Source organism: Vanessa atalanta, chromosome 23 (genome assembly GCF_905147765.1).
Source record: "Vanessa atalanta chromosome 23, ilVanAtal1.2, whole genome shotgun sequence".
In the NCBI taxonomy this organism is placed as follows: Eukaryota; Metazoa; Arthropoda; class Insecta; order Lepidoptera; family Nymphalidae; genus Vanessa; species Vanessa atalanta.
This window is the reverse complement of record NC_061893.1, coordinates 1,189,054-1,210,512: the sequence shown is the minus strand read 5'-3', so window position 1 is coordinate 1,210,512 and position 21,459 is coordinate 1,189,054. Positions and strand designations below refer to the sequence as shown.

The following is a 21,459-nucleotide window of genomic DNA, read 5'->3' as shown; positions in this document are numbered from 1 at the left end:
CACAGGCACAGCCAGACAGCGGTAAGTGATTTTGCTTTATAGAGTGTAATGAAGATATAAGATCGTATACAATAGAAAGGGACAGAGAGAAAGAGATAGAGAGGGACAGGACGATTTCTGCCCGTTGACTCTATTGTAAGTCGCGTAAAAGAACTTCGTTGCAAAAAAAAACATTGCTAGCAAAAGTAATCATTGTAAATAGTTTGATTGTAAGTATATACCTCCGTGGTCGAGTAGTGTGTACACCGGTTTTCATGGGTACGCCACTCCGAGGTCTCGGGTTCGATTCCCGGCCAATTCGAAGTAAAAAATAAATATTAGTTTTCTATGTTGTCTTGGATCTGTGTGTATGTGGTACCGTCGTTACTTCTGATTTTACATAACACAAGTACTTTAGCTGCTTACATTGGGATCAGAGTAATGTATGTGATGTTGTCCATTATTTACTATTTATTATAATATAGTACTATGATAGAAACCCATGGCAGTTACAAAAACGATAACACAAACTTTTAATAATGTCACAAGCCTAACCGCGTGTAGCCTGTACTTTATAAAAGAAAAACTTGAGCAATAAACTTATCTATATTTAAAACCGACAATGATTAATTAAACTAATAAAAAATACGTCCGAGCCGATCGCGTTGAGCTCCAAATTGGAAAACTTTATTTAGTTGCGTTAACTTTGTATATTAAGTATCAGGTATGCCAATAGATTATCTAAATTAACAAAGATTTATATATCGCGTTAACACAGTGAAATATTCGAATGAAAATACTACAACGGTTTTTTAGTTGGTTGTTTTAAAAATGTACATATGTACTTACGTGTTGTTTAAATTAAAATTAAACTATAGCAAGATTTACTTGGTGGTAGGGCATTGTGCAAGCCCATTTGGGTAGGTACCACCCAATCCATCATATACTCTAAGGAAGACACAGTATTATTGTGTGAACGTAAAGCCGTTGGTGCTGCGCTGGAAATATTTCCGGTCGTGCCGGATTCCTCATCCCATTGGATTATGAGATTGAGAAAGTAGAGTCCGTATTGAGAACATTTTTTTTGCATAAGTTGACTGGTCTCCCTTGAGATTGGCCGCCGCAGCTGAAATCAGTCTGGATGACGTCATTATATACACTACTATCTAAGAAACCGTGACGGGGGTATACATCATATTCATATATAATGTAATAAAAAATATTAGCAGTTATAGCGACTGCCGGTAGAAGTGAAAACCTAGAACTTTTAGTATTAAAATTTCATAATGCTTAAATTAAAAAAAAAAAACTATTTTTATTTAATTTTGTATAAGCAAACGAAACCACAAATTACACAGCACTAATATTGAATAATAAATATAAATAAATAAATATTGGACAACATCACATACATTACTCTGATCCCAATGTAAGTAGCTAAAGCACTTGTGTTATGGAAAATCAGAAGTAACGACGGTACCACACACACCCAGACCCATGACAACATAAAAAACTAATGAACTTCAACTACACCGACTCGGCCGGGAATCGAACCCGGGACCTCGAAGTGGCGTATCCATGAAAACCGGTGTACACACTACTCGACCACGGAGGTCGTCGAATAATAAATCAGCTGTATAGCTACAGATGTACTGTTAATAAGCATGTCGGTGATGCATGAGATTTCGACCATCCAACAAGCGTCTAACGCGCACATAATACGTCTCTTGCGCATGCGCTATTCACGACCATGTTAGTGACGCGAACCCATTAGTTTCTCCCCCAGTATTATTCTACCCTAACAAAAAGTGCCCAACGTGGCTGTAGAACTTTTCACTTCAATAATAGTAAACACGTCATGTCTGCATGTTGCTAAACTATTAACGGTTGGTTAAACTACAGTTTTCTAAACTAAAGCTTCTTAATTACTCTTTAATATTGTTAAACAAAGTTGCTGTTTAATTCGTTTTAAATTCGACTGTTAAATTTTATTCAATTATGTTAGAAAGATAAATTGTTATGGAAGAAACTTCATAATTTTATTTTATGATTTTATTATTACGGCTAAGCGTCATCGGACAAACATTTTTTGAAGACATTGTTTTTTTACTTAAGTTTATAAAAAAACAACAGAAATGTTCAAATGAATAAAAACTCTAGTCTCAATTAAAAGACAGTCAAGGTAATTAAAATATGATTTTTAGTAATTAAAAAACTTAACAAATGATTATTGTAATAAATAACTAAAATTCATATATATATATATTTTTCTATAAACGAATAAATAAGCCAATAGAAGCCTCCCTTCTATAGGGCGTAGTCGAAACGACGAAGGGTAGTAATAAGCGTTGTAAAATAAGGTGTGATCTAGGGTTAAGTACATACGTGCAAATGAAAATCTGCCACACTTTCACCAACCCAAACCTGCCCTTTCACCTGCCCAAACCAATCCGCATAAGAGAGTATAAGCCCGAAACTTTCTCCTGATAAGTAAGTCTTTGATCAATTTTTTTTTAGCATTATTAGCAGCCTGTAAATTTTCCCACTGCTGGGATAAAGGCCTCCTCTCCCTTTGAGGAGAAGGTTTGGAGCATATTCCACCACGCTGTTCCAATGCGGGTTGGCGGAATACACATGTGGCAGAATTTCGTTGAAATTAGACACATGCAGGTTTCCTCACGATGTTTTCCATCACCGCCGAGCGCGAGATGAATTATAAACACAAATTAACCACATGAAAGTTCAGTGGTGCCTGCCTGGGTTTGAACCCGAAATCATCGGTTAAGATGCACGCGTTCTAACCACTGGGCCATCTCGGCTCAATCAAATTTATCAACATATTATATTATTAAGTGATATTAATGAAATCTTTGCATATTATTCCACGATCTTGATATGCAGTAGCCCTTCGAGAATAAACAACGAGATGACGATTTACGTGTGCATGAAATGTGCAAATATTAGTCATTGTAACGCAAAGTAAACAATCCATAGTTGATTTTGTGTTCACTAATCCGATGTCATTCGAATTAAACATTCACTTTGTGTTCCGTCTTTAATTACATAAAACCATGAGAGCGTATCGAATCACTGTGTAGTATAAAACAAAGTCGCTTCCCGCTGTCTATCTGTCCGTATGTATGCTTAGATCTTTTAAGCTAAAACTACGCAAGGAATTTTGATGCGGTTTTTTTTAATAGATAGATTGATTCAAGAGGAAGGTTTATATGTATAATACATGCATAATATAGTAGAGAAACACTGATAATTTTAGAGGTTTCCAATGTGATGTTGTAAATAAACACTTTTTTCGCTTACATTGGAAACTCTCACTGAACCTTACGAGATAGATTAAAATAATGTACTACAGTATTATACACCTTGAAAAGGTCTATAAATAGGTCCGCGATGCTATATGTTTATCTCTTAGAGATAACCCACAATAACCATTTTTTATCCTTGACTTTTTACGAAATGGTGAATTATTTACGAAGCGATTTTAAGCAATATAGCATTATTACTTATCCAATTAAGTATCTTAAATACATTGTAAATTAATTATAGATCGATATAGCTCTAAACTGACTGGAAAATCAGTTGTATATAAAAACATTGAAGCCGGGGCGGGTTGCTAGTGGGATATAAGGTAGAAAATTTAATGTATACATATGTTTGTGTGAAGTGATTCAAGTGTCGCGGGTTGCCTCACGATGTTTACCGTCATTTGTAAATTTAAGCAGACATATTTATACGGGTCCTTGATCAGGCTAAAACCCGTGACTTGGTTTACTTATGTTGCCGCTAAACTGGTTTCAATTAGTAATTAAAAAATAATCTTCTCATTGTTAAATCTCAATGTGAAACGAATAATATTTATATATAATAATTATATAGAGACAATACAACTTATGTTTTCTTGGTTAGTAGGGCTTTGTGAGAGCCCGTCTGGATACCACTCACTCATCAGATATTCTACCACCAAAGAGCAGTACTTAGTATTGTTATGTTCCGGCTTGGAGGGTGAGTGAGTCAGTGTAACTAAAGGCAGAAGGGACATAGCGTCTTAGTTACCAAGAATGGTGACACATTGGTGTGATGGAAGGAATTTGTATTATTTTTTACAGCGCCACTATCTATGGGCCGTAGTGACCACTTACCATCAGATGGTCCATTTGCCCGTTCGCCTACAAATGTCATAAAAAATACATGTTTTTTGGTTGTTCATTAATATTATAATTTAAACGCCACTGAGTAAATATACATTAGTCATAAGCTGAGTGATCTTCAATTTTGTGTCAGTACAGTGCATTGCAGATATATTATATCATAGAGTGTGTCCTTTTTACTCTTTTAAATATATATATCGGAGCGTGGTTACTTTGGTTGTTGATTTGGATAATTAATGAATCGAGTAGTTGGCAATAATGTTTGATGGCTGATTTACTTATAAGAGCGGGTCACCCCGAATGGAGTTGTGTCATGGCAACGCGAGTCGTTATGTTTTGACAAGCTTCTCGAATGCGATGGTTGCTTGCAAACCCATTTGCTCTTAATCGAGATGAATTATTGTAATCCTTTGATATTATTGTGGTGTACGATTATTGAATCAATTAATACAGTGATTAGATGATATTAAATACGTTTTATTTTGTAAATATCTCCATTGCACGCCCACATAGTCTTACAAATGTCGGATCAATCCCCGAACCCAACTGTTCGGCATCCTGCTTCTCCGACATATATTTTTTGTATCATGTTGTCTAAAAAATAAAGTAATTTCAATTCAGGAATGAGTAATTGTACTCAAACGAATGTATTAAAAGAAATGAACCAATACGTGAATTGTTTTCAGGTTTTACGCTTGAATTGCGGTAACAATTTTTGGACTATTTTTTTACGATTCTATCAGATGACAGTAATTTAAAGAAATACAGAATTGATCTACATTAAATTGTCTCGTGTATACGAATGATCTTGATTCCGCTAACTTTTCGAATAGCACTCTTTGGTACGTCGCTTCACAAATCGTGCAATAATCTTATTAGTAAACATATTAATGATTTTCAGAGCGGTAAAAAAGTTACTGGCCGATTATAGAAAACTAAAGTATTTGACATTAAAAAAATATTTAAAAAAGGTTTCATCAGTTTACAACGAAATTAAATCAACACAAACCTGTCATAAGATTTGAAATACCTACAAAATACATACAAACACATACAAACAAACGCGAGGTTTCGACCCAATAGTTATTAGTAACAAAGTAACATTTCCGAAATATTTTTTTATCTTGCATTTGACGTCAGCAATAAGCAATGCATGAATCAAACAAGGTCTCATGAAATAAGGAGAGCTATTGATTTGCGACCGCCTGCTATTTCCCACAGATGTTTAGCGCAGTGCAAATATCTTGAGGTATATCATTATTTTAGAAAATTTGTATAAAAATAATGTTTCGTTGAATAGAATAAAAAAAAAAAAAGAGCCGAGATGGCCCAGTGGTTAGAACGCGTGCATCTTAATCGATGATTTCGGGTACGAACCCAGGCAGGCACCACTGAAATTTCATGTGCTTAATTTGTGTTTCTAATTCATCTCGTGCTCGGCGGTGAAGGAAAACATCGTAGGGAACCTGCATGTGTCTAATTTCAACGAATTTCTGATATTCTCTGATATGATATTTTACGCGAAATTAACAATAAAATAGGTCTAATCGTGGTCGGGATTTCTCTAAGTCATAAAGATTATTGCAAGTTTTTGACTGTATTCGTTATACTTTTGTCAAGATATTATCTTTCGTACGTGAGCACGCGATAATTGTGCGATAAAATCCACATTTAGTTTTTGTTCTATGACTTTAAGGCCTTAATGTTAATAATTATAAAAGTTTTTTTAACTTTAGCTACAACGCACAAAGGAGTTATTACTGAGATTTTATTGATTATAATTCTCTATACATTAATAAATGTTGCTTAAAATTAAATTGATCTTACGAAATGATGACTTTAATTTTTTTTTAATTGCAAGCTTATCCAATGTCACGTATTCCAGTGTGTATTGGTACTGTGAGACTTCAAAATAAAACCACCGAGTATGTACTGCTGGTCAGATAGCGTAATTGTTCGCAATTTATGAAATTACAAAAATTGTATTGTACTTTAGAAAAAACATTTCGATAGCGCGATGTAAAATACATCTAACGCCATCTATTGACGAAATGATAAACTAAATGATTATTTGGCATAATGTCATTTGATCTTGAACACAAGTTGAATTTAACACATTTCTCACTTGCAAATTTGCATTGGCAAGTTTGTTCTCGTGATAATACACGATTAACTTATTTTAAATCCAATATGGCGGACATTGAAAAATGATATCGATATTATACTTTTGAATAAGAAATACTGACAAAGCTAAATAATTGCATCCGGAAGATCTTTAGAGATTAAGTCGTATAAGGCGAAGATGAACAGCGAAGAAGCCTCACTCGGTTCCACATGTGGTTGAAGCTTTACAAATCCTATTGCATCGTGATGTCCTTTGATTATAAACGTACTTTCGATACTTTATTAATTAAACTCTATAATGAGATTCCACAGCTATTTTTAACTAACGTATTAATATTTTAATTATCATGACGAAAAAAAACATAAAAAATGTGGTACACGTATTATTTAATAGATTATATTACATAACATACATACATTAACAGCCTGTTAATTTCCCACTGCTGGGCTAAGGCCTCCTCTCCCTTTGAGGAGAAGGTTTGGAGTATATTCCACCACGCTGCTCCAACGCGGGTTGGTTACACACTTGGCACAAATTCGTTGAAATTAGACACATGCTGGTTTCCTCACGATGTTTTCCTTCACCGCCGAGCACGAGATGGATTATAAACATTTAAGCAACAATTAAGCACATGAAAATTCAGTGGTTAATTCTAACCACTGAGTCATCTCAGCTCTATTCTATTACGATTAACACCAACCTGATATTCGAAGTAGACGTCTGGATAAAATCTGAAACAAAAAAATAACAATTAAAATTTATTCATAAAACTCAAAAAAATTAAATCTGAACAGAACTAAATGAACTTCGTCAGTTCACACGAAAATGCATTAAAAAAATCGCTTCCAAGAGTACATACATTTATGTTAAACACTCTTTTATTAGATATTAATATACTTTATTTTCCTTCACAATAAATCATTTTGAGATAAATATTTTACCAATAACCGAGATATCAATATACGAGATGTTGACATTATTTATTATTCTCTTATCACAAAATCAAAAATTAATAATACAATTAATTCGTGTGCAATCTTTAATTTGACACGTTTTAAAATACAGAGAGAGTGTAAAGTATACCCAAGACGAGATTTACTTTAATTTAAAATCATCCGACGTTACTGAGATAATATCCTGATAATATCCTGTCGTCCGATGTTTTCTCCGCTAAAGCACAGATGGAAGTGAACACACAAGCATCTGTCGATCATATGGAGTCAGCTCTTTCACATCAAGTCTGTTCATGTCCCAGTACTGGGCTAAGGCCTCGTCTCATTTTATGGTTGCTTGGATCTTGTTCACCAAGCTGCTCCACTGTTAGTGCTCCAATTTCCCTGTTTACTATTTAATTTTATTGAAGACTGAATTAATATTATTTTTAATATTTTTAATTTAAATATTATAATACTTTGTTGTGAGAAAATATTGCTTTGATTTTTTTATTAACGCCCACACATCTACGATAACTATGATCATAGGTTGGATATCATTCATTTGATGAATACAAATTAAGTACACGAAATTCAGTGGTGCTTGTCCAGATTTGAACCTGAAAACTTCGAATAAGATTCACGTATTGTAACTACTGGAAGTAAGAATCCATACTCATATCCCCAATGCACCACCGACCTTAGAAGCTAAGATGTTATGTCCATTGTACGAGATACTACCCAGACTCACTCAATCTTCAAAACCGAAAGCCGGTAGAATATATGATGCGTTTAGTAGTGACCTGCACAAAGCCCTACAACCAAGTAAATATTACATTAAATTAAAGTTTATATATTTCTAAAGTATGTTATTGTGTACTTAATTTTCCATTATCGTCTTGCTGCCTTTAGCGACGATATTATAGAGGAAAATTTTAATTTACTCTCCGATATTGTACGACGATCGCATTAAAAAATATAAAAAGTATTATGATATTGTAGACTTAACTCAACTATGGTATCGCTTGTCTATGGAAATATTAAACATTATCGTATTATGTTTACATTAGATGTTTTTTATTCGTTTTAATTATTGCATCTCTCTGTTACCACTTAAGCAGTTTATTGTGCAATGGGCTTCAAATAAGAATAGGAATGTCAGACCATCTTGTGACGTCATAGCTGTTAAAAAATTACATTTAGAACGAATTATGACTTCAATAGTTTTGGTGATATTTTTTATAAATATATATTTTAATTTAGAAAATGGAATATATTTTTCTTTCGACGTTGATAAAGTTATTGACGTTCCTATTCTTCCTCGTCGGTTGGCTAGAGATCACGAGGTCCAGTGTTAAAGCTCCAGGTCGATCAGATAAATAGTTATTAGGATTTGTTTGTAGAAAAACACAAGGGTCATAATATCTTAGTTTCCAAGGTTGGTGGTGCATTGGTGCTGTAAGGAATGGTAATTATTTATTATAGAGCCATTGTCTATGATCGATAGTGACCACCTTTAGATGGCCTATCCGCATACCAACATAAATAAAAATAAATTGGCAAACATAGAAAATATCAATATCATGTATCTTTTTCGCGGTAGGGCTTTGCTCAAAAACGTTTGGGTAGTTTAGTATTTGCCTTATAAATACCTTATAAGCTACCTAGTTAAATACATAATGATAAGTGTAAAAAATTAAATTATATTGTAATAATAAAGATTCATTTTGACCTTACTATCTACGCAAAGCCACGTATAAAATATAAGCTAAATATAAAATAGAACCGCTTTATACTCCAGTCAGTCCCTGGGGACATTTCGAGGTAGCGCAATAATCGATAAACGGTCCCCTGGCACAGTTTAATGCCTCCTTAAAGGGCTATTATTCCATCTATTCAATTTATTACATTGGTTAAGATATTAATAAGATTTATCTTGATATAGAACTCAACTGGTATAATTTTAGTTATCGTTTTTTTAAAGGAACAAAATAGCCGAAAGAACTTAATAGCTAGAAAGTGACCCTAAGATTGTGCTTCAAACCAATAAGGTTTCATATTTGTACATAATTCATTTTGTGCTCACCGGTGTTGAATCCTGAACGTGGAGGTAGATGTTCTGACACGTATGTATTATTTAGTCTGTCACTTTGAAACAGGATGGTAGACAATTGATAGGACCGAAACGATCCAGTTCGGAGAAATGGCGAAGTCGTCTTGAACCTCATATATAACCTATTTAAAATGGTCCCGAGAAGTACGGAAATTAGGATAACCTAGCTGTACTCACAGGCGACGTGGATTATGGATGAGATTACCTTTGCCTCCTGAGCTGCAGCATCGGTGGCGACCAAACGATAGACACAGCGGGTTCGTTAGAACAAAACGATCTCGCAGCCTCCACGATCCATACCGGAGACGGCCATAATAGTGGATTTAGTTGGTAAATCCAAATGACACATTTTCTCCCAGAAGCACATTCCGAAGGCTACCACTACGTGAAAAAAGAGTGTAGCAGATAAGTATAGAACCGCAAATATGTAAGGAACAGACAATTTAACCCAGCAGTGATAGTTGCTGGGGTTTATTCGTGTTCATTTTCCATTCAACTCACGTGAGGCAAATAATGAACAACGCTAATGAAATTTTGTATTTGATTGATATTGATCAAAGAACAAACTGTCGAGATTTTCCTCAACCAACTAATGACATTTCCAATCATCACAACGATGAACATAGCTCGCTTCAAAATCAAGCGTGGAATTCAAGCTGGTATTAAGTTAGAGATTACGTTTGGCCACACGCGATGTTTTGTTACTATCTCTGAACACGCATACTGGAAAATTATGGCGAAGTTTTTGGGTCTGTTCATTGTGAAAAATGATTTGATGAAAAAATATAATATTGATTCTGTTTCATTTAATCAACGTGTAATTGTAAGAACTGTTGCTTTATAATAAATCTAGATAGATTGTTAACTATCGAAAATTTCTAAAGTGGAGAGATGTGGGGACATTCTTTTTACAATGTCAATTTCATTACAAATGATCTTTTCGAAAAGAAGTACGTTACGCAACTTATAGTAGAGTGAACTGGAAGAAATCCTCAAGCACCTCCAATCGATCTTTCCCTCTCTTTCCTTCCTCTTTGTCTCTTTCTATTATATACGTTTTTAAAGAATATTATTTGTTATGGTTTTCATTCACGTGGATTTTTTATAACAATTTTATTTAAAATATAATATTTAGCGAAAGCAACTTCATTACCCCCGAGATTCCCGAGGTACCTCTATTATTTTATAATAAGTAGAAACTAGGTAGTCCAAAGCAGTACATAAACGATAATGGTTCGCGGCAGTACACATATGGCAGACTTTCATAAAGTGTTATTCTTCAGCGCCGAGCATAACTCGATTAAAGACGTTTTCCTGCTTTGAGAAACATATTTGCTTATAGTTCATCTCCCCATAATTATTACTTACTCTTATTTTCAGTTAAATCTTGTATCAAGAATTAAAAAACAAGCGGCCAAGTGCTAATCGGACTTACCCATTAAGGGTTCCGTAGCAGTAAGTAACAAGGTTTATGTTTATGAAATTCCATTTTTTATTTTTAAATTTGAGTTAATTGATTTATTTATGAAGTATTAAAAAAAAACTACTTACTAGATTTCGTTCATACCAATTTTCGGTGGAAGTTTGCACATTTTTTTTTACTTTTATCATTCTCTTATTTTTGAAGTTACACACATTTTACTACTTTGGAAGTGTCTCTCGCGCAAACTATTCAGATTAGAAAAAAATATATTTGATATCATTTTTGAAGACCTATCCATATCTCCTATGTATGAGTTTGATGAAAAACCCCACATGTATGAGTTTGATGAAAAAACAATTTTTGAGTTTCAGATCTCAGTATAGAGGGACCCCCAAATTTTTTTTTTCTATTTTTGCGTGAAAATCTTAATACTTACAAAGTTTCAACAGTATAGTTCTTATAGTTTCGGATAAAAGTGGCTGTGATATCCGGACGGACAGACAGACATACATGACGAATCTACAAAGGTTCCGTTTTTTACCATTTGGCTACGGAACCCTAAAAAAGAAACTGATGACATCATGATCGAATGTAATGGTGGCAAAAGTGCTAGCAGCAATTCCCCGTTGAATCGCAATTCTGATTCTCTGGACAAATGAATCATCCCTCCTGTCACCAGTGTCACAATAAGGCGTGGGGTTATACTTTTAATGACGGTTAGTGCACTAGTACCCTGAGGTCATCCAAGGTCAGACTACATCATTTAGAATAAGAGGCAAATATATTAAGATCGTTTGTTTGCTACACGTTTCCCGCGGCGGCTTCGGCTCGTAACAGTTTGCTTGATTTAACTTAGTATTACTTAAACTAATATTGTAAATAGGTAAGCATTACTTTTTTTGTATGGCCGGAACTAATTAGTAGAGCTGTCGTTATAAACGCAACGTCATAAAGTAAAATACATATTTAATAGGTCTCTCATATGATAATGCCCATAGTAAGTTACCGTATATAAGTGATTAATAATAATTGGGTTTCCAGTTGAGAGCCGAGATGGCCAGTGGTTAGACCGCGTGCATTTTAACCGATGATTTCGGGTTCAAACCCGGGAAAGCACCACTGAATTTTCATGTGCTTAATTTGTGCTTATAATTCATCTCGTGCTCGGTGGTGAAGGAAAACATCGTGAGGAAATCTGCTTGTGTCTAATTTCAACGAAATTTTCTCAGTGTGTATTCCACTAACCCGCAATGAAGCAGCGTGGTGGAATATGCTCCAAACCTTCTCCTCAAAGGGAGAGGAGGCCTTAGCCCAGCAGAAGGCAGCTGATGTAATGTAAATGTAATGTAACGGGTTTCCAGTAATGATCTCTAGCTGTCTCTTTTTTTTGACAGCTCTCTCACTTCTTCTTCCGGTATGTTTCTTTTAGAAATAAGCCCGCCATTGTGAACAATAATTTCATGAGTAAAATTACTATGTTAAATTTCTCAGTGCAATAAAGAGTATTATATATGTGCTCGGACGTGTTGAATAAAAGAAAAATTATAATCTTAATGATGACTGCCTCTCCAAATGCAAATCTAATTTTCTTATGCTATTGGGTATAAGCTCATTTAATATCATATTATTTTCATCATAGTGTTGCATCCGTGGGAAGCTGGAGTGATACTATAAAACTAATAAACAAAAGTTCATCATCATAATAATAATTTGATATTCATTATAAAAAATAACGGAAGCGTATTAATTTAATTGAAACAAGTTCCGTAAAGTGTAATGTCAGCAGAAGAATTCACATTTTTTACGAACTTTTGCAGAATCAGCCGTTGTATTAATACAAAAAAAAAAAAAATTCAACGGCACCTTTTGTTCGGGTCACGCAGATAAAACCCGTATTTCGTCGGAGACTATTCGAATGATTTTCATGAAGTCTCTTTTATACTCTGAACACTGTTTCGTATTGTACTTTGTTTAATAAAAACTATTTTAAAGAATGACTTTCTTGCTCGAATATTCTTTTTCGTTGATATCTTCTTCTTAAAAGATTGTATTGTATGATTTAATTCTAGTAATATTATTAAAATTTTAAGTGTTTTAATTTTTTAAGTGTAAATGGAAAATAATATTCCTTGAAAGGGGTCCGTTTTGTTTGAGTCAAGGGATAAACTCATAAGGTAACCGAATGTTTGAAATAGGTAAATCTTGTTGAGTCTTAACGCGTCTTTTCCGGCAATCTTACGCATTAGGCGTCGTCCCGATCTCCTGGAAGACTGCTTTAGTACATCCGATTCCCAAAAAGGGTAACCGCTCAGACCCGTCCAATTATAGGCCTATAGCCATCACCCCCTTGTTCTCCAAGGTAATGTGGTCCATTGTAAACTGTCAGCTCCTGCGGTATCTAGAGGAGTACCAGCTGATTAGTGACCGCCAGTACGGTTTCCGTCGAGGTCGCTCAGCCGGTGATCTTCTAGTTTACCTTACTCATAAATGGGCGGAAGCAGTTGAGAGCAAGGGGGAGGCATTAGCAGCCAGTCTGGGCATAGCGAAGGCCTTCGATCGCGTGTGGCACAAAGCGCTTCTTTCGAAGCTTCCTTCCTATGGGCTTCCCGGGAAATTATGCAGTTGGATTACCAGCTTTTTGGCAGATCGGAGCATCAAGGTCGTTGTCGACGGTGCATGCTCCGACCAAAAATTCGTCAACGCTGGTGTTCCACAAGGCTGCGTTCTGTCACCCACTCTATTTCTTCTGCATATCAATGACTTGTTGCAAATCAGGAACATTCACTGCTATGCAGATGACAGTACCGTTGACACCTCATACACCGGCCGTGCTAATATTTCTCGGGAAAACGTCGAAGAAAACCGGAACAAACTTGTGTCTGAAATCGAGTCTTCCTTAAACGAAGTCTCGAACTGGGGCCGGCTAAACCTAGTCCACTTCAACCCCAAAAAGACGCAAGTTTGCGCGTTAACCGCTAAAAAAACACCATTCGTCGTATCTCCACGATTCGAGAACATTCCGTTAGCCGCCACAGCTAGTATCGGAATACTTGGCGTTGATGTTTCGAGCCTCGTTCAGTTCCGCGGTCAACTGGAAGGCAAAGCCAAATTGGCATCAAAAAAGCTTGGTGTGCTCAGCAAGGCAAGACAGTATTTCACATCGGCCCATCGCCTAAGACTATACAAGGCGCAAATTCGGCCTCACATGGAGTACTGCTCTCACCTCTGGGCGGATGCTCCCCAGTACCAGCTCCTTCCATTTGACCGTATCCAACGTAGAGCAGCTCGAATTATCGACGATCAAGCCCTTTCTGATCTGCTCGATCCTTTGGCGTTGCGTAGAGATGTTGGATCACTCTGCATCTTCTACCGAATTTTCCACGGGGAGTGTTCCGAGGAATTGTTTGGATTAATCCCGGCAGCTGAATTCCATCTTCAGACATCTCGACAAAATTCTAAATTTCACCCACACCACTTAGATGTCCGTAAATCCACAACAGCGCGATTTTTAAGGCATTTTCTGCCTCGCACAACCACTCTGTGGAACCAGCTTTCGCCGGCGGTTTTTCCGAACCGATACGACTTGGGAACCTTCAAGAAAAGAGCGTAATTATTTCTTAAAGGCCGGCAACGCACCTGTAACCCCCCTGGTGTTGCAGATGTCCATGGGTGGTGGTAGTCGCTTTCCATCAGGTGAGCCTCCTGCTCGTTTGCCCCCTATACCATAAAAAAAAAAAAAAAACAAAAAAAAAAAAAGAGTTATATTCCACCACGCTGCTCCAATGCGGGTTGGCGGAATTTAACAAAGAATAAATCGGTAAATAATTACCTTATTAAATCAAAATGTAAAATATTCTTTATTCAAGTAGGCTTTCCAAGCACATAATATTAAGTGAAGCTACCACCACCATACGCTCTTAAGCGTCAGATACATATATGTACCCTAAAAATAGTTTCATTCTATGCTTACTCAGTAATGTACAGTAAAAAAATGTGTGATTACTGATTACACATACAGAAGCGAAACTTCCTCAAATAAATAGCTCCATTCTCTTTCTCGTTACGTCATATCTTTCTTCTCTCTCTAAGTGTACTTACAATTTTTGTTTATGTTTTTATTCATATATTTCCTCTCTCTCTCTTGCACAAAGTTTACTTACAATTCTTGGATTCTTATTGATTATTATTATCGATTCGGAAATAAAAAAGCAATTATTTAAAAGCACGATGTACACTTTATTATTATAATAAAATCAGTAAGGGCCAAGAACACAAGAGCGGCAGTATAATGCGAGACAAATCGCGCTATTTACGGCTGTTGGCTTGATGACAAGATCGCTAACCTTCGTGACAATGTGTCACCGGCTAAAACGATATTACGTCCGAATTAGGTCGGCCATCCATCACGTGTGTAGCACTACTCTGTGCTATAGCAGTAACGCGTAATTATTTATGCAGCGACGCTTAATCGTGTCATAGTAATGGTAATTTCAATCTTAAGTAGGAAAATGGAAAGAAGTAAATTGAATGGTAAGTAATTAATACTTGAAATTAAAACAGTTATAGGAGCAAATGGTAAGTGCTCACCACTTCCTTTAGAAAATGGGGCTGTAAGAAGTATTAACCATTCCTTTCATCCCAAATGCGCCACCAACCTTGGGAACTAAGATGGTGTGTCCCTCATGCCTGTAGTTACTGGTTAACTCACCCGTAAAACTGGCACACAACACTGAGTATATACTGAGTATTGTGGTTCGTTGGTAGAAAATCTGATGAGTAGATGGTACCTTCCCAGACAGACTTGCACAAAACCCTACCAAAAGTATTTATAATATCATAAGCCTCCTTTTATTTATTTTTATAAAATTTTCCAAATATGAGTATGTGTGTTTACATCCTTATGTATGTAAAGGTTTTTAAATGAGAATTTTATTTATGTATATATAATAACATAATAGTAAACATTATATTATAATTATTATTAGGCGAGTAGTATGTGCACCGGTTTTCATGGGTACGCCACTCCGAGGTCCCGGGTTCGATTCCCAGCCGAGTTGATGTAGAAAAAGTTCATTATTTTTCTATGTTGTCTTGGGTCTGGTTGTTTGAGTAACGTCGTTGCTTCTGATTATCCATAACACAAGTGCTTTAGCTACTTACATTGGGATCAGAGTAATGTATGTGATGTTGTCCAATATTTATTTATGTTTATTTATTTAATATTTATTATAATTAATTCATATTATAATTGTTGTAATGTTATTTGAACAGTTAAGTTTTCGTTTCGCGTTCTCTTTTATATTCATTTTATAACCATTCTTTCTTTTTTTTAACATAGTCATTTATTATATATTATGTAACGAAAGTAACGTTACATGTTCAACAACATCTCCAAATTAATTTATTATTATTTATATCGCTGTGAATGTTATCGCTTCTGCTTCGTAAATATATGCAAGTGTGTCCGACCTTTAAGGAAACGCGAATAGCAATGGATAATAACACGTCGTTTTCGTACGCGTTGGTAATATTAAGATGACTTTATAGCATTTAATTGTTGATAATAACACTCTGGATAATGATTATAATTGTAATCAATTAAAATTTTGTATTCATTATTTATATATACAGATCTTATATATAAAAAAAAAAAATAGTTTTACCGTAAAAGTTCTTAAGGAGGGATAAGAATGAAATATCAGGGCCAAACTTGAGTACAACGTTTACGTTTGAAATAAAACCTTTCTGACGCAATTTTTAAACATGTATATTTATGTATGTTTCATTGATTTCCATGAACTATGTTTCGTTTCGCGTTTTAGTATGTCAATACAACTCGTATTGAGCAGTGTTGAGTTTGTTTTTTTTTATTATAAATTCGGGTCATTCAAATTTTGAGTTATTTTTAATCGGAAACAGGAATTATGTAAGCAAGCTATTTTTAGTCTGCGCCTTATTTACCTTTAGACATTGTTATTTAAATGTTTAGCATAACATAATGTTATAGCCAATAAGGTAATATAAGCCAAGCCTGTTATGTCGCTTATGCTAAATGCACTAGTTCGCCCACCAGTCACCATATATGTATATTTGGAAAATAGTAATAGTTGTAGATAGTAATACTCTTTATATAACTTTTTAAAGAAGTATTTTTTTGGTTTTGTATTATTAAATTAATTAAAATAAATTGGCTTTACAAGCATTTTTGAATCGTCATTTTTCAGGAATGTATTAAAGCTACCACCGTTTCGGTATGTAGATTATACCGAGAGGACCCGGCAAGAAACTCGGTAGTTACTCTTTTCCAACATTTGAAAAACATTTGTTAGTTAAATACTCTTACAATGATATATAATATATCCTACCTAAAATAAAAATAAATGTTTTAGCTCCGCGATTTATTCTTATGTATATAATCTTGTGTTGAATATACCTTATTTATTAAATGATTTGAATTTATGAATCGGCAAAGTAAAAATATACGAGGATTTTACTATAGAAACAAATACCTTACCCAAAGAAGGATTTATTGACTTCGCGGAGTCGGAAACTTGACGTTATAAGCTTATCCTTACATCTTGTGTTCATACAATAATTGTCACTGATTCTATCTAAGTGATCAATGTTACTGTACATACATAACATTGTTGTAAATATATTGAGACGCAACAGTTTATCCTACATTATTAAAATCATTCCCAAAAAAATTATGTATCTGTGAAAAAAAAACATCAAAATTACACCGTAACTGAATCGACGTGCAAATTTACAGATCCTAAGGATAATTCAGCTTGTCAGAATTTATCTGAAAAATTAACAAAGTCAAAATCTTTATTGAATATAGAAGCGTTACACTTGTTCATTGATTGTCAAAAATCTACCACCGACTCGGAAATAAACACATCGGACCTTATATAGTAAGATGTCGGGAAAAATAATCAATTTACCATTTACTAAATTTAAGAAGTTTATTAGGACTAAATTAATAAATAAATCTTATTATTCATCAAAAGAATACTTTTTAGAAAAAAAAACGCCTGGATTTAGGCTCGGATTCCAGCACAGGACAGTAAATATTGTAAAAAACAGCATTGTAAATATGTTTATTTGAAAAGAGCAACTATGCGAGTTTTTTGTCGTTTCTTCTCCCTGGAGGCTGCTTTCCGAAACGGTGTTAGTATTTAAATATCGACTATTCAAAAACGCTTCATTGCGAAGTTTACTTGAATAAAATTTATTTGATTTGATTTGAGGAGAACCAGCGAAAGAAACTCAGCGGGATAAACAAAATCTTGTAAAAAGATCGAAACATGATTTGAAAAAAGAACACATTATTTCAAGCTTATTTTAATGGAAAGTTGACAAAATTTACGTCGTTGTTAATTTTCTTCGGCGTTATTTATGTTTGACGTGACGTATTTAATATTTTGTGTGACATTCTAAGAATAATATTTCCTTGAAATCGTAAGAATTCCTTACATATTTTGTTGTACTTCATTACAATGTTATTACCGGGTTAATAATCTTAGTCTCGTGGTTGATGGCACGTTGAATGAGAATATTAATAAAAAGTGGCGTTATGGGATCATGCAGATACACAAATAAAATCTATATGACATGAAAATTTATCATAAACATATCATAACATAAAATCTTCTGAAATAAATTTGTCTCGTGTTTTTTGCTGTAGGTAATTTATTTTTATTATTGAGGAAAGATATCGTGAATAAACCTTGTATCGGATTAAATTCTATCATAACTGTATAATTTGGAATCAACCAGGAATACTTAATATTGTTGTGTTCTGGGTTGAAAGGTGAGAGAGTGTTATTTCAGACACAAGGGACACAGTATATTAGTTCTTAAGTTTTCTGGCGCATTAGCGTTGAAGGAAATCATTAATATTTCCAACAATGCTGATATGGGCGGTACCATCAGGTGGTACGTTCACACGACTATTTTATTTAAAACAAATTCTCGACCCATTTTAGAACAGCAACGAGATTCAAGCATCAAAAGTTTTCTAAAGTTTTAGCCCAGTAGTGGGACACTTACAAGTCGAAGATGTTTTTCATTTTTATGTAGATAAGTCTATTAAGTCTAGTCACTAGTATCCAATATTTTACTTCTAGGAATCCTTAATACGCATACGTTCAATCTATGATTGAACCACCAATATCAAGAAACCTGAATGTGTCTAATTCTAATGAAATTCCGCCATTTGTGTACCCATTGGAGTAAGCTTCAAACCTTCTCCTGAAAGGAGAAGGAGGCTTTAGTCCAGCGGCAGGACATATACAGATTATTAATACACTGAATTATAAACCATAATAGAAATAATTAAATAAGCTTAATTTTATTGCTGTTAAGGAGGCTTAAACGGGAAATTCAGCTTAGTAGTCACATGTCTACAGGTTTTATATTTAAAAAAAGAATAATTTTTCACATGGGTTTTACCAATAGACGGAATAGTGCACGAGGTAGGTTTAGGTAAATAATTCGTTTTGTGTAAAATTTTAGATATTGGAAAAAAATATGCAGCTTTACTAGCGTCCGCTGAGTATTTTTTTTTTATGATATAGGTAGGCGGACGTGCAAATGGGCCACCGACCGACCGACACCGATAGACAATGGCGCTGTAAAAACTATTAACCATTCCTCATATCGCCTTTGCACCACCAATCTTGGGAACTAAGATGATAAGTCCCTTGTGCCTGTAGTTACACTGGCTGAATCACCCTTCAAGGGACATATCTGAGGTAAGTAAATTATCATTATTCTTCAATAGACATTTACACTATAAAATCTTTTAGTTAGCTTTAATGCTATCTCTTTTATTCATAGGGTTGAAAAGAATAGAAAATATTTTTGTTCTGAATCATTATCACTGTAAATATTGTTATCAGTGTTTTAAATATATTATTTTATAAAACTAAGAAAAAATAAATTTGAAAAAAATATACAAGAAATATTTTAAATGTAATACGAAGTTCCGTCCAGTTATAAAAATAATGACAATTTATAAAAGAATCGCGCTATACCCAGGAATCTATTACTCGAAAGCTATATTCGAATGGAATTTTCCATTCCATCGCAATATTTTCGTTCTATTCATTGTTGGAATCCAGACGGATGGAATTTCTGGAATACAAGCGACTTGTGTGGTGGATATTAAAGTCGGGCGATGAATAGAAATGTTCGTTGGGACATACTTTTTATTCTGAATAGTACATTATATTCAATACAATACGGGGCTATGTTAACTTGGACTTTGTCTACATTTTGATAACATTTAGAATTACGATATTAAAATATTACATACGTTGTTTCAATAATTCAATACTAAATAAAGCGTTACAGCTCAAGAATAATTACTTACCTTATTAATAAGCAATATTAACATTATATCCTCTTGGAATTGAAGTTGTACCATCTGATGGCCAACTCTAACATCGCACGCGTATGTCAAATCAAATAATCGTTGGTTGCTTTGGGCAAGCCCGCCTGGGTAGGTAGCACCCACTCATCAGATATTCTACCGCCAAACAGCGGTACTCAGTATTGTTGTGTTCCAGTTTGAAGGGTGAGTGAGACAGTGTAACTACAGGCACAAAGGACGTAACATCTTAGTTCCCGAGGTTGGTGGCGCATTGGTGATGTAATGATTAATATTTCTTACAACGCCATGGTCTATGGGCGGTGGTGACCATTTACCATCAGGTGGTCCATTTGCTCGTCCGCCTACAGATATCATAAAAACTTTCCCAGCTGTTACACTATTTCGTCCCATTTCATAAAATAACTACAGATTGCAGAAAAACAAGAGAAAACAGGTTCCGCTTTAAAAAAAAACTCTCAAAACTCAAAAGAACTGTCGAAAGAAACAGTATTTTTTTTCGAGATGTTCTCTTACCATTTTGATAAAATGTAATCGTCTGTAGAAACTATGGGCACAGAGCTTAATTCAAATATAAATGATAACCATCATTGTTAAACAGGATACAGTTATGATAAATAAATTGATTTCCAAAACGACGAAGGGTCGACTTTGTAATATTTAACAAGTAAAAATATACCCAGCTAATATATTTAAGTAGGTTTGAAAATGATCGTGAGCCATTGCTGAGCCATTTTTAGCTGCCATTTGGAAAGGAGCAGCGATCAATTAGGTTTAGGTATGTAGGTTAAGTAGGTACTTACATGGGAAATATGTTGTAATACTTAGTAAAAACCTACTGAAGCATTAAATTAAAAAAAAAGGAATAGTAACAGATATCATAGAGCATGATGTTATATCTAAAAACATAATAGTTTGTTGATTTAATTAAAGTGCATAGATGGTCTATGGATAAATAAAGTAGGGAGCGACGTATTCCATTTTTTCCATAAGCGGAACAAAAAAGTTTTATGTCGTTCGTTATGTAAAACAAAATTAACTCTTCTGAACAAATATGAAATAATCGATGAGACATTTTTTTTTTAATTTAACATAGTAATGGAGTTGGACATTTGGGTACCTTGATATGAGTGGTCGTTAATGCCAGCAAACTTGTTAAATAAGATGTGATGTATCCAGTTACACTGGCTCACTCGCCTTTTGAAACGAACCATAATAATATTAAGTATTCGATGGTAAAATTTGTGATGTGTAAATGGTGACTTAGAGTGGCTGGCACAAAGCTCTATCACAAAGTACTTCAAAGTTGAATTTTGTGCAACGT

General features: G+C 34.5%; 1 protein-coding gene across 1 annotated transcript in view; it reads right to left on the bottom strand.

Annotated features, from left to right (window-relative positions):
• Nucleotides 1-21,459, bottom strand: part of LOC125073127 (octopamine receptor beta-2R) — a 211,578-nt gene that overhangs the window by 45,337 nt on the left and 144,782 nt on the right. The window contains exon 4 of the mRNA XM_047683831.1: nucleotides 6,971-7,001. The gene's annotated coding sequence lies outside the window, so the exon portion shown is untranslated. The remainder of the gene's footprint in view (nucleotides 1-6,970; nucleotides 7,002-21,459) is intronic.